The following is an 11,138-nucleotide window of genomic DNA, read 5'->3' on the forward strand; positions in this document are numbered from 1 at the left end:
TTCAAAGAAAAAGCATCACTTCATATGGAGTCAGAATATATCATGGGGAAAAAAACTTCAGAGAGGCTACGACACCTTGGAGCAGGGAGCTGGCTAGGAGAGAAAAAGCAAGGACCTATTTCAGGAAGTTGACAGAAACAGATAGACACAGGGTACAGGAAGAGTGTGGAGGAGGAGACTGGGTCTCCTGCCCATCTCACTGGATGTAGTGGGTATGTCTATCCTAGAACCTGGGTCAGAGCAGGTTACTCCCTGAGAGAGTTATCACACATTCAGATACAGAGAAGGAAAGAGCGTGATGAGCCATCCCAAGGACGCAGCACCTACACTCAACCCAAAGACGTGTCCTCCCCAAAATGGTGCCATGGCCCAGAGATCCAAGGTCAGCTTCAGCCTATATAAACAACAGCACGCTGGGGAGAACAAAAAGATCATATCATGTGATTCCCCTGAGTTTAACTCCCCAGTGTCTCCCATTGTTCTAATGATAAATCCCCAACTAAGTTCCAGGTCCGATGAAACCCTGCAGATTTGACCTGCATATACTTCACAGGTCCCCTCTGGGGAGACTTTCCCTCCATCCTTGTGCTGGAGCCATGGTCACCTTCCTAGTGCTCCCACCCTGCTCCTGCTCCTCTCAGGAACTTGTCTGCCCAAAATGCTCTTACCTCTACTCTTCACCAACTCCAATATCCATTAAGTGTCATTCATTTCATGGACACCAACCAACCTAGCTTCCATCACCCTAACTTTCTCTTTTAGCACTTGATACAACTTTATTAAATCCTAAAGTCTTTAATCAGAGAAGGCAATGGCACCCCACTCCAGTACTCCTGCCTGGAAAATCCCATGGGCAGAGGAGCCTGGTGGGCTGCGGTCCATGGGGTCGTGAAGAGTCAGACTCAACTGAGCAACTTCACTTTCACTTTTCACTTTCATGCATTGGAGAAGGAAATGGCAACCCACTCCAGTGTTCTTGCCTGGAGAATCCCAGGGACAGGGGAACCTGATGGGCTGCCGCCTATGGGGTCACACAGAGTCAGACACGACTAACGTGACTTAGCAGCAGCAGCAGCAATGTCTTTAATAGCTTGACTTAGACTGGAAGATCCATGAAAGCAAGAACCATACCTGCCATAAAGTCTCAGCACCAACACAGTGTCAGACTCATAGTGAGTGCTCGCTAAATGTCAGCTAAATGTCTGCTGACTGAATGCCTGTGAACAAATGAAGTTGTGCAGGAGAACATGGGAGAGACTTCAGTTAATAACATGTTCTGTTTCTGGCATTCTGAAAACTCCCCCAGATTAATGTTTCCTAAGTACCCATTCAGCTATACACAGAGATTTTATAAATTATAAACAAGATAGAGCTTTTAAAAACTTGTTGAATAATTTTAGTCTATCTTCAAAGCCAAAATATGACATTTTTATTAATAACAGTGAGAGGAAAGGAGAAAATATGCAGAAGGATTAAAATACTGTAGCACAATCCATGTGCTATGCCTTTCTACCATTTGATTTAATGGACTAATTTTAATTCAGTGAATTTTAAAGCTTAAAACTCAAATTATGCTACTTTCTCCTGTTATTGTAGGCAGTTGTCCTGGCACAAACAGAGCAGAAAAATGTATCTGGACAAGAATTGATTATTACCAGGCAACAAGACTGGAACAGGTATTAGAGTGATCAGAGATAATTACCAAGTAGTAAGATTTATCTCGGTGGCACTAATGGTAAAGAATCCACTTGCCAATACAGGAGATACAGGAAATGTGGGTTCGATCCCTAGATCGGGAAGATCCCCTGGAGAAGGAAGTGGTAACCCACTCCAGTATTGTTGCCTGGAGAATTCCATGGACAGAGGAGCCTGGTGGGCTAGAGTCCATGGGATCACAAAGAGTCAAACATGACTCATGAAGCAAACTGAGGTTGAACATGACTCATGAACATGAAGCAACTTAGTAGGCACTGCACCAACACAAGATTGATCTCAGTTCTTTCCTGAAGACTAGTTGAGTTTGATCTAGAGCAGTGCTTCTCCAGGGTTCATGTGCACATGAATCACTTCAGATTAAACTGCAGATTCTTCTTCAGTAAATATTCAGTGAGGTCCAAGATTCTGCATTTCTAACAATCTCCTAGGTAATGTGTACACTATTAGTTCAAAGATCACAGTTAAAGAACTAAGGCAGCTTATAACAACTGGACTGGGCAACACAGATTGGCACAGGTCAGAGGGCACATTATTTCCCTGAAAGAAAAGATTTTCTTCACTGAGCTAGCCCAAAGTGCTAAAAATAACTATTTCATTATGAGGCTGGTGGAACTTAGATCTAAAGGGCGAACAGTAAACACCATCTGTAGCCAGCAGAGGGCAGCAGAGGGCAGGGTAAATTCTTCAGGACTCCTCCCACCCCCACAAGAGCCCAAACACCCCTGAAAGTAAACCTAATTGAGCTCAAAACAGAACAGAGGTAAGAGAGCAACTGGAAAAGCAAGACGCTGATAAAATCAGCAGCAAGGAGAGGATGTTCACACAGGCCAGAATTAACTGGAAGGAGGGAACACTGTAGCAGTGGCACCTGGTCGGGAGACCCAAACTCCAGTTCAGACAGGAAAGGGGAGCAGTGCCTTTGGGCCAGCCACTCTCTCACCAACAGCCTTGATTCCCTTGATTCCCTCCGCGGTAAATCAGGGAAAAAATGAAAAGAGTGATCTCTAATTGGCATTTTCAACCTTCACATCCTATGATCAGTGCACCTGGTTCTGGGTTTGAGAAAACTGGAAGGATCCCTATTCTATAGGAAAGGAGTGGGGAGTCGGAGGGAGGACAGAGCCCATGGTGAGGTGGCTGGTCCCTCTGCTGGGTGAAGCCCAACAAGGCTTAAGTTTGCTCTGAAAGTTGGGGTTCCTTGGTGGCTGTGGAGGTTTTTTTGTTTTGTTTTGTTCTTTACTCTGTTAAAAATTGCATGCAAATAGTTAAAACGTAAACAGGACTAAAAGACTTATAACCAAAACAAGTCTCTCTTCCTCTTATCCTCCTCATCCTTTACCTCAGAAGCAATGTCTTGGAATTCATTTCTTCTCCAACTTGCCTCCATATTTCCACATAATATATGATATAATCCTGTTACTTGATCCAGCTGGGGTTCCCAGGTGGCTCTAGTAGTAAAGAATCCACCTGCCAACGCAGGTTACTCTGGTTCGATCCCTGGGTTGGGGAGATCCCCTGGAGAAGGAACTGGCAATCCACTCCAGTGTTCTTGCCTGGAAAATCCCATGGACAGAGGAGCCTGGCGGGCTACAGTCCATGGGGTCACCAAGAGTCGGACATGACTGAGCACTGCTATACTATTGGCTTTTTACTCTGGCAGATTAGATACTAGTTCAATCACACCATCTCTTCCCTTCATTATTCTCAAAAAATAATCTGTCTTATTTTTTGAATCATATCTACATTTGTCATCAGCAAAGAAAGACCATTAGCAATTCCTGGGAAATTAAAAGTAGAATCCGGGTAATAAAACACAGGCTAACCTTTTTCTTTTCCTTTGCGATTCGTTTCACCTGTTCATAGAGGGCCACACAGAGGCCTCACATCCAGGCCTTTCAAACCAGAGTTCCCAAGTCCGCAGGCGGCAACTGACACAGCCAAACGCCTGCCGAGGACCAGCCACAGCACTCAGTTCAAGATGGCGGCGGCAGGTCGTCTGCAGAGATGCTGCGCCTGCGCTGTGATCTAAAGCCTGAGCGGACGCCTGCCCCAGACCCAGGAGAGCTCCGCCCCATTCCTGGCGCCTGCGGAGAAGGCAGCTGAGCAGCCCCACCTCGGGCCTATGGGGAGAGCATGCCCTCCAGAGCCCCAACACAGGCCTCTCCATTCTCTTCCTGTTCTGTGCGTGCGCGCGCGGTGTCTCCGACTCTTTGCAACCCCAAGGACAGTAGCCCACCAGGCTTCCTCTGTGTCCGTGGAATTTTCCAGGCAAGAATACTGGAGCCAGTTGCCGTTTCCTTCAGGGGATCTTTTCCAACCCAGGGATGGAACCCTTACCTCCTCTGCACTGGCAGGCCGATTCTCTACCTGCTGAGCCACCTCCGTTCTCTTAGGAAAAAATAAAGCTTTCCTTTGCTTCTGAATCAAACCTGGTCTCATTCCATTGGCTCTAATGACCCCTTGCAGGAGGATCCTTGTTAGGGCCAGACTCGAAAGTGTTGGTAACATAATCACTGTTTTTATTATGACTATAAATATTATTTAGGTAACATACTATGTCAAATAATATACTGTGGTTACACTTAGTTTCTTGTACAAACTTCTTCATTCTTTCTGGAGTTATTTCTCCACTGATCTCCAGTAGCCTATTGGGCACCTACTGACCTGAGTTCATCTTTCCGTGTCCTGCCTTTTTGCCTTTTCATACCGTTCATCGCATTCTCAAGGCAAGAATACTGAAGTGGTTTGCCATTCCCTTCTCCACTGGACCACATTTTGTCAGAACTCTCCACCACGACCCGTCCGTCTTGGGTGGCCCTACACAGCATGGCTCATAGTTTCATTGAGTTAGACAAGGCTGTGGTCCATGTGATCAGATTGGTTAGTTTCCCGTGACTGTGGTTTTCAGTCTGTCTGCCCTCTGATGGAGAAGGATGAGAGGCTTATGGAAGCTTCCTGATGGGAGAGACTGACTGGGAAATTGGGTCTTGTTCTGATGGGCGGGTCTGTTCAGTAAATCTTTAATCCAATTTTCTATTGATGGGTGGAGCTGAGTTCCCTCCCTGTTATTTGCCTGGGGCCAAACTATGGTGGAGGTAATGAAGATAATGGCGACCTCCTTCAAAATGTCCCATGCAGGCACTGCTACGCTCAGTGCCCCCAGCCCTGCAGCAGGCCACTGCCGACCCACGCCTCTGCTGGAGACTCCTGGACTCTTACGGGCAAGTCTGGATCAGTCTCTTGTGGGGTCACTGCTCCTTTCTCCTGAGTCCTGGTGCACACAAGGTTGTTTGTGCCCTCCAAGAGTCTGTTCCTCAGTCCTCTGTAAGTTCTGGCAGCTCTATGTGGGGTTAATGGCGACCTCCTCCAAGAGGGCTTATGTCATATCCACATCTGCTGCACCCAGAGCCCTTGCCCCTGTGGCAGTCCACAGCTGACCCATATCTCCACGGGAGACACTCAAACACAATTCTTAGTCTCTGTGGGTCTCTGGGTCCTGGTGCACACAAGGTTTGTTTGAACCCTCTGAGCATTTGAGTAAACTCCAGAATTTGACAAGGGACAGGGAAGCCTGGTGTGCAGCGGTCCATGGGGTCGCAGAGTTGGACACAACTGAGTAACTGAACTGAACAACCTTCTATTTATTCCAGAATTAATAACTGTCCTTTTTTTTTTACTTTACTTACTTTACTTTGACCATCTGACTAAGCATACCCCAGGACCTCTATAAAATGTCCCTTCCGAATTCTGAAGACAGTTCCACAGAGAATTTGTCAGATTGTTCTGTTCCACATTTTGGTATTAGATCCTGCTTCCTGGATCCCATCCATTCTTCTTTTTGTATTTCTTCATTTTAGTGGACCATATCATCCATCCAGTAACAACCAATACCCCTGTGTCAATGCCTCTTTAGTCACTGTGGTTGTCTAAAACACATTCTCTAGTAGATTCCTCAAGAAGAACTCACAGAACCATTGCTTCCTCATTTTTGACCTGGTCGTGACAGCAGGTCTGAACTCTGTATTTTGTTTGGCTGGATATAAACTCCTTAGCTTACATTTTCCTTCCTTCAGTATTCTAATTGTTAGTTCATTGTTTTTCTGGCACAACACATTGCTTTCAAACCACCTGATGAAAATTTATTTCCTTTCCCTAACACATGAATTGTCTTTTAGTCTTGGATACCTTGAAGATTTTTTCCTTTCCTTCAAGTCCCATATGCCTACTAGACTATGTATCAAGGTTGACTTTTTAGAGGTCAGTTTCCCTAATTTTTGCTTTTAATCTGAGGCTTGAAATCATCTTTGGTTTCAGGAAAGCTTTCTTGAATTATAAACTTTAGCATTTGCTGTACTCTACTTCTTTGATTTTCTTCTTTGAGGATACCTACCACCTGTATATTGGATCTTCTTTGCTAATCCTATCAGTCTCAAATTCCTTTTCTTCATTTCTGCTTGATTTAAAAAATTTTTCCCTTTCCCCTCTCCTGTTTCTCTAAGCAATATCCATGGTGGTTATTTTTTTGTTTGTTTTCCTCCTAGTTTCTCTAGCTCTGAAATTTTTTCTTTTATCTTTACTTCTTTTGTGAATCCTGTTGTTTCACATTTAAATGTCACTTTCTCCAATGTCTCCTGAGTTTCCCTAATTCTGATTCCTGTTGTTCTCTCATAATTTCTACCCATTTCTTTTAGCTTTTTTTTTTTGAAATATTAGTTTACAATTATCATCTGCTTTGTGGGAATATTTTTCTATATTATCTTTCATTGAGTAGGGACGTTATTCTATTTATTTCCCTGCTTTTAATAACTCTGTATTGATTCACTCCCAATCTTTTTCTGCTGCTCATTTTTCAGAGGTTTTAGTAAGGAAGGTTGAATGGATAGCTTTTCTAATTTCATAGCGGTAGGATTCCCTCTGGCGTTATTTTTGAAGAGATAAACATCAATATACAACCTTGAGCTTTCTGAGACATACTTTCTCTGTTTCCCCTCTCCCGTTTTCATCAGAACTTCTCATTCCTTTTTCATCATTATTTCTATTCATAGTTTGGATTCTACTCCCAGCAGTTTCTCCGAAGTGCAGAACTTTGCCTGGAATAAGAAGGGAACTTTTGGCTTCTCATTTCTAGAGTTGGCAGCACCCAGATTACCCCAAGTTCTCTCTCATTAACCGTAGTCTCTGGCTTTAGTCACAGATTTAACTCAGTCTGGTATGGGGCTTTTAAACATTGTGGTCTTTTGACCACATCTCACTGTCAGCCAGGACGTGTATGCTGTACCACATTCCAGTCCCAGGCTTTCCTTGAGCATGTGTCACTTTAAGAGGCAAAGTTTAAAAGGACTGGGGAAAAGTGACAACAGCGACATTTATGAAACCCCTTGAATCCCTCTCCACACGAGAGCTGCCAGAACAACCATCAACCTTGAGTTTTTGTTTTTCCAGTGTTATTTTAAATAATGGCAACTCACTGGATCCATGGTTTTGGTTTTGCTCTCCTTGCTGTTCTGCCTGAGACCCGAGTTTGAGGTGAGTCTATGATCTCTGGCTTACATAATCCACGCTTTCATCATTTGTAAATAAGATTAAGAATAATACCACAGAGTTATCAAAATCAGATGAGATGACATGGAAGTTTAAACTTATGAAATTGCCTATGATTTAACCTGACATGCAAAAAAAAATTATAAACTGTAAAATCATATGCTATTGTTAGTTATTTCAAACTCGATTTATGAAATATGTGGAAACCTGTAATTTTATGTTTAACCACATTGTGCCAAATATGCTTTTTTTTTTTTTTTTCTGCCTCTTCCAACAGAATATTGCTTCCAAAACAGCCACGATTTTTGGATTTCCCTGGTGGTCCAGTGGTTTAGAATCTGCCTGCCCATGCAGGGGACACAGGTTTGATACCTGGTTGGGAAACATTCCACAGGCTTCAGAGCAACTAAGCTGGTGAGCCACAGCTACTGAAGCCTGCCTGGCCTAGAGCCTGCTTGCTGTCAACGAAACCATCCACAGTGAGAAGCCCCTGCGCCACAACAGAGAGCCTGGCTCCCTGCAACCAGAGAAAGCCCTCAGGTAGCAGGGAAGACCAAGCACAGACAAAAATAAAAATAAATTTTTTTAAATGTATTTTTAAAGAGTGAAGATTTTTATCTTGCTTCTTCCCATGCCGTTTCCTCACTGTCGAGTCTGGTGCCTGGCACACCGGGTCGGCACTCCAGAATTACTTGATGAATGAGTGAATTACTTGATGAATGAGTGAATTACTTGATGAATGAGTGAATGACTTGGGCTAACGCTACCTTAAAGCATATTGTGAAAGATAAAACGAATGAGCAAAACATAAATTCTGATTAGGCGGTTGTTGAACTGGACCTGTGTAACATGCTCTGCCAAACTTTTCCTTCCGCATCTCCGTTTGCTTTGCATCCCTGCCAAAAAATAACATTGGCCCCTGCTGTGGAGCCAGGATGAGGCAACCCCCCCGCAGGGCAGCGGCCAGGAAGGACTCCTGCGAAAGGCGGCCGCGTTGGTCACCCAGCCTCCAGCCTCCGGTCCGAAATGCAGAGAGCCTGAAACAATGCGCAGAGTAGCCGGGCTGAGAACAAGGGACAGCTCTGTCCCTCTCTCGCTGGCGTTTATGGAAGGAAGCCTGGCTGTCTGTTTTTAAGTAAACAGACTTGCTTTAATGGAGCAATCTGTCAAAATAAGCCGAGCTGCTAGGGCGTGGGGGAGTGGGGGGAGGGTGCCGCACCGCTTCCGTCTCCCGTGGGAGCTGTTTATTTGAGGATGACAAATGGGAGCGAGGCAGAAGCCTGCGGTAATGACACTCAAAGCAAGAAAAATAATAGCGTGTGGCTTAGGATGGGCTCATCTTCACTCGATGTATATATGGCTTTTGTGTGTTTAAAGAACCAGCCCCTTCTATTTGCATCTCAAACACCCCCGCCCAGGAGCAGAAGAGCGCAGGAGCTTTACAGGCAGCTTCTGGTCCCTGGGTTTTGCAGGAACGGGGGAGGTAACCAAGAACAGATGAATGAGCCAAAGTTTAGTCTCTACAGGTTTTCTCCCTCTTCTACTAATGGAGGTGTGACAAAAGCACTAATTTGCTTCATCACCACGCAGTGCTTAATAAATGAGTAACATGTTTGCATCGTGAGATGCATGGGGTGGGACACGGTGCAGAGAAGTGTGGAGGGCAGAAATTACCAAATACCCGCATGAAGACTCACATTTTGGACTTTACTCAGAATATTCGCTGCTTGTGAAACAACACAATGAAAGGGCCAGGTGTAGTTTAACCCTTTTAGTTTGTGCCAGGACCTTGAATTCTTTGCAAAGAAGAAAAGGATTTAATGTAAACTGCAAACGCTTTAATCAAGTGGCTTTCTTCGCATACCGTGAAAGCATTTTGAAACATTCAAGTAGGAAAAAAAAAAGTCCTTATTTTCTGAAAATATAACCTCTTAAACACCCAGGACGCTGCCAAACCAAGTCCCATCAAGTAACAAGGCACAATAAGAAGCTTAAAAAAGGTAAGGATTAAGTTACATTTGTATGAATAAGCTCATTTTTGTTGTTCTGGTCTCAATCTTTAAATGATCCTATCTCCTGCACGTAAGGTGTCTCCTTGTTAAATTATACATTACTATTCTCAGTGTGGGTCCCAGTGAGACCCAACATGTCCCCAGGGCTCACCAACCTTTGGTAAGAACCACATCAATAGCAATCACTCAGAGTTCACTTGCCCATTGTCCGCACCTGCAGGGACAGCCCCTCACCCCAACCAGGTGCTCCTGAGATGCCCTGGGCTCCTCTCTCTTGGAGATGGGAAGTCTGTACCTGTTCCCTCCACATGAGCACAGATTCTGCCCCACTACTGGCACTTTCTGAGAGGATGGTGTTCTTGTCCCAGGACTATCCCCAGGCTCCCAAATCTGCAAAACACACCAGCTGCTAAAAGATGCACATTCCACCACCGGCTCCCCCACCCTCCCACCCAGCCCTCTCAGGTCTGAACCATGCTGGTTCTACAACAAAAATGCCAGAGGTCCACTCATGCCAGCTCCCTGTCCCACTTTGTTTCTTGGGCCTTGAAGCAGCCTGACTTTACACCTCAAGCAACTGGAGAAAGAAGAGCAAACAAAAGCTGAAGTAAGAAGGAAAGAAATCATAAAGATAAGAGCAGTAATAAATGAAATAGAGACCAAAAATATGCATTTATAGCAAAAATCAACAGAACTAAAAACTGGTTCTTTGAAAAGATAAACAATATTGATAACCCTTTAGCCAGACTCATGAAGAAAAAAAAGAAGTGGACTCAAATCAAGAACTCAAGAATTTTAGCAAAGCAGTACCAGTGTTAATCCTTGTTAATCCTTAGCCTGTCTTGAATAAAATGCCTTATTGGGAGAAAAAAAAAGAAAGAAACTGCCTGACTTGTGCCCCACATTTCACAAAATCTTTCATGAAAACATCGTCACTGCTTCTACCTTCTGCCTCTCCCTCCACCTGGGATATAGACCACAGCCTGGGAATGGAATAAATGCCCCTCCTCCACCACCCAAAGGAGCACAGGTGTCCTCCTCCCCAAAAACATTAACGTCCCTATGCAAATTCACTCCTCCAGGGCCTTCCCTCCATTTGACACACGTGCCAAGATACACTTGAATATCAAGAGGAGGGTGTCGAATCCTGCCTGTCTCTCACACCCAGGCACCAGGTCCTGCAAATGAATTTTTCCCTCTAAAGCTTCACCCTGACCTTCCCTTCCTTCTCATCTGTCATCATCTTCATTCCAGCTTCATATTTCTTTGCCCCTGGCTGAACTCAGAAGTTCACTAATTGGAATCACTCCTCTGTTAATTCATCCTAACAGCTGCTTTGGAAACAAAAATCCTTAGATGCTGTCTTGAGCACATCAACTGCTTTCGGCAGTTTCTGAAGTTTGATTGGCCGTGTGAATCAGGCCTGTTACAGAAAGAGTGCAGCCTTGGAATCAATCACCACGCTTCCGATCTTGGTTCTATGCTTGAATAGCTTTTGTAACTTTAATTGCTTTAAGCCTAAATTTCATCATCTATAAAATGTGATATTAATATAGGCTTCAGAGGGCTACTCTGGGCTTCCCTGGTGGCTCAGATGGTAAAGAATCTGCCTACAATTCAGGAAACCCAGGCTCGATCCCTTGGTTGGGAAGATCCCCTGGAGAAGGGGATGGTTACCCACTCCAGTTATTCTTGCCTGGAGAAGTCCATGGACAGAGGAGCCTGGTGGGCTACACCTAGACACAACTGAGTGACTGAGACGTTCACTTTTAGGCTATTGTAAGAAAAAATTAAATAAGGTAAAGTTTTTTTTTTTAATGTGAAAATACAAACTTGAAGAATAATGTTATGAAAATGCAAGCATTTCCT

The 11,138-nt window shown here is 44.3% G+C and overlaps 1 long non-coding RNA gene across 1 annotated transcript; it reads left to right on the forward strand.

Annotated features, from left to right (window-relative positions):
- Positions 1–4,782: 4,782 nt before the first annotated feature.
- Positions 4,783–7,851, forward strand: LOC110152786 (uncharacterized). The gene is made up of 3 exons (XR_002318491.2): positions 4,783–5,040; positions 7,159–7,242; positions 7,535–7,851. It is a non-coding gene; the product is annotated as an uncharacterized lncRNA (long non-coding RNA).
- Positions 7,852–11,138: the final 3,287 nt, after the last annotated feature.

Source organism: Odocoileus virginianus, chromosome 16, assembly GCF_023699985.2.
Source record: "Odocoileus virginianus isolate 20LAN1187 ecotype Illinois chromosome 16, Ovbor_1.2, whole genome shotgun sequence".
NCBI classification, from domain to species: domain Eukaryota; kingdom Metazoa; phylum Chordata; class Mammalia; order Artiodactyla; family Cervidae; genus Odocoileus; species Odocoileus virginianus.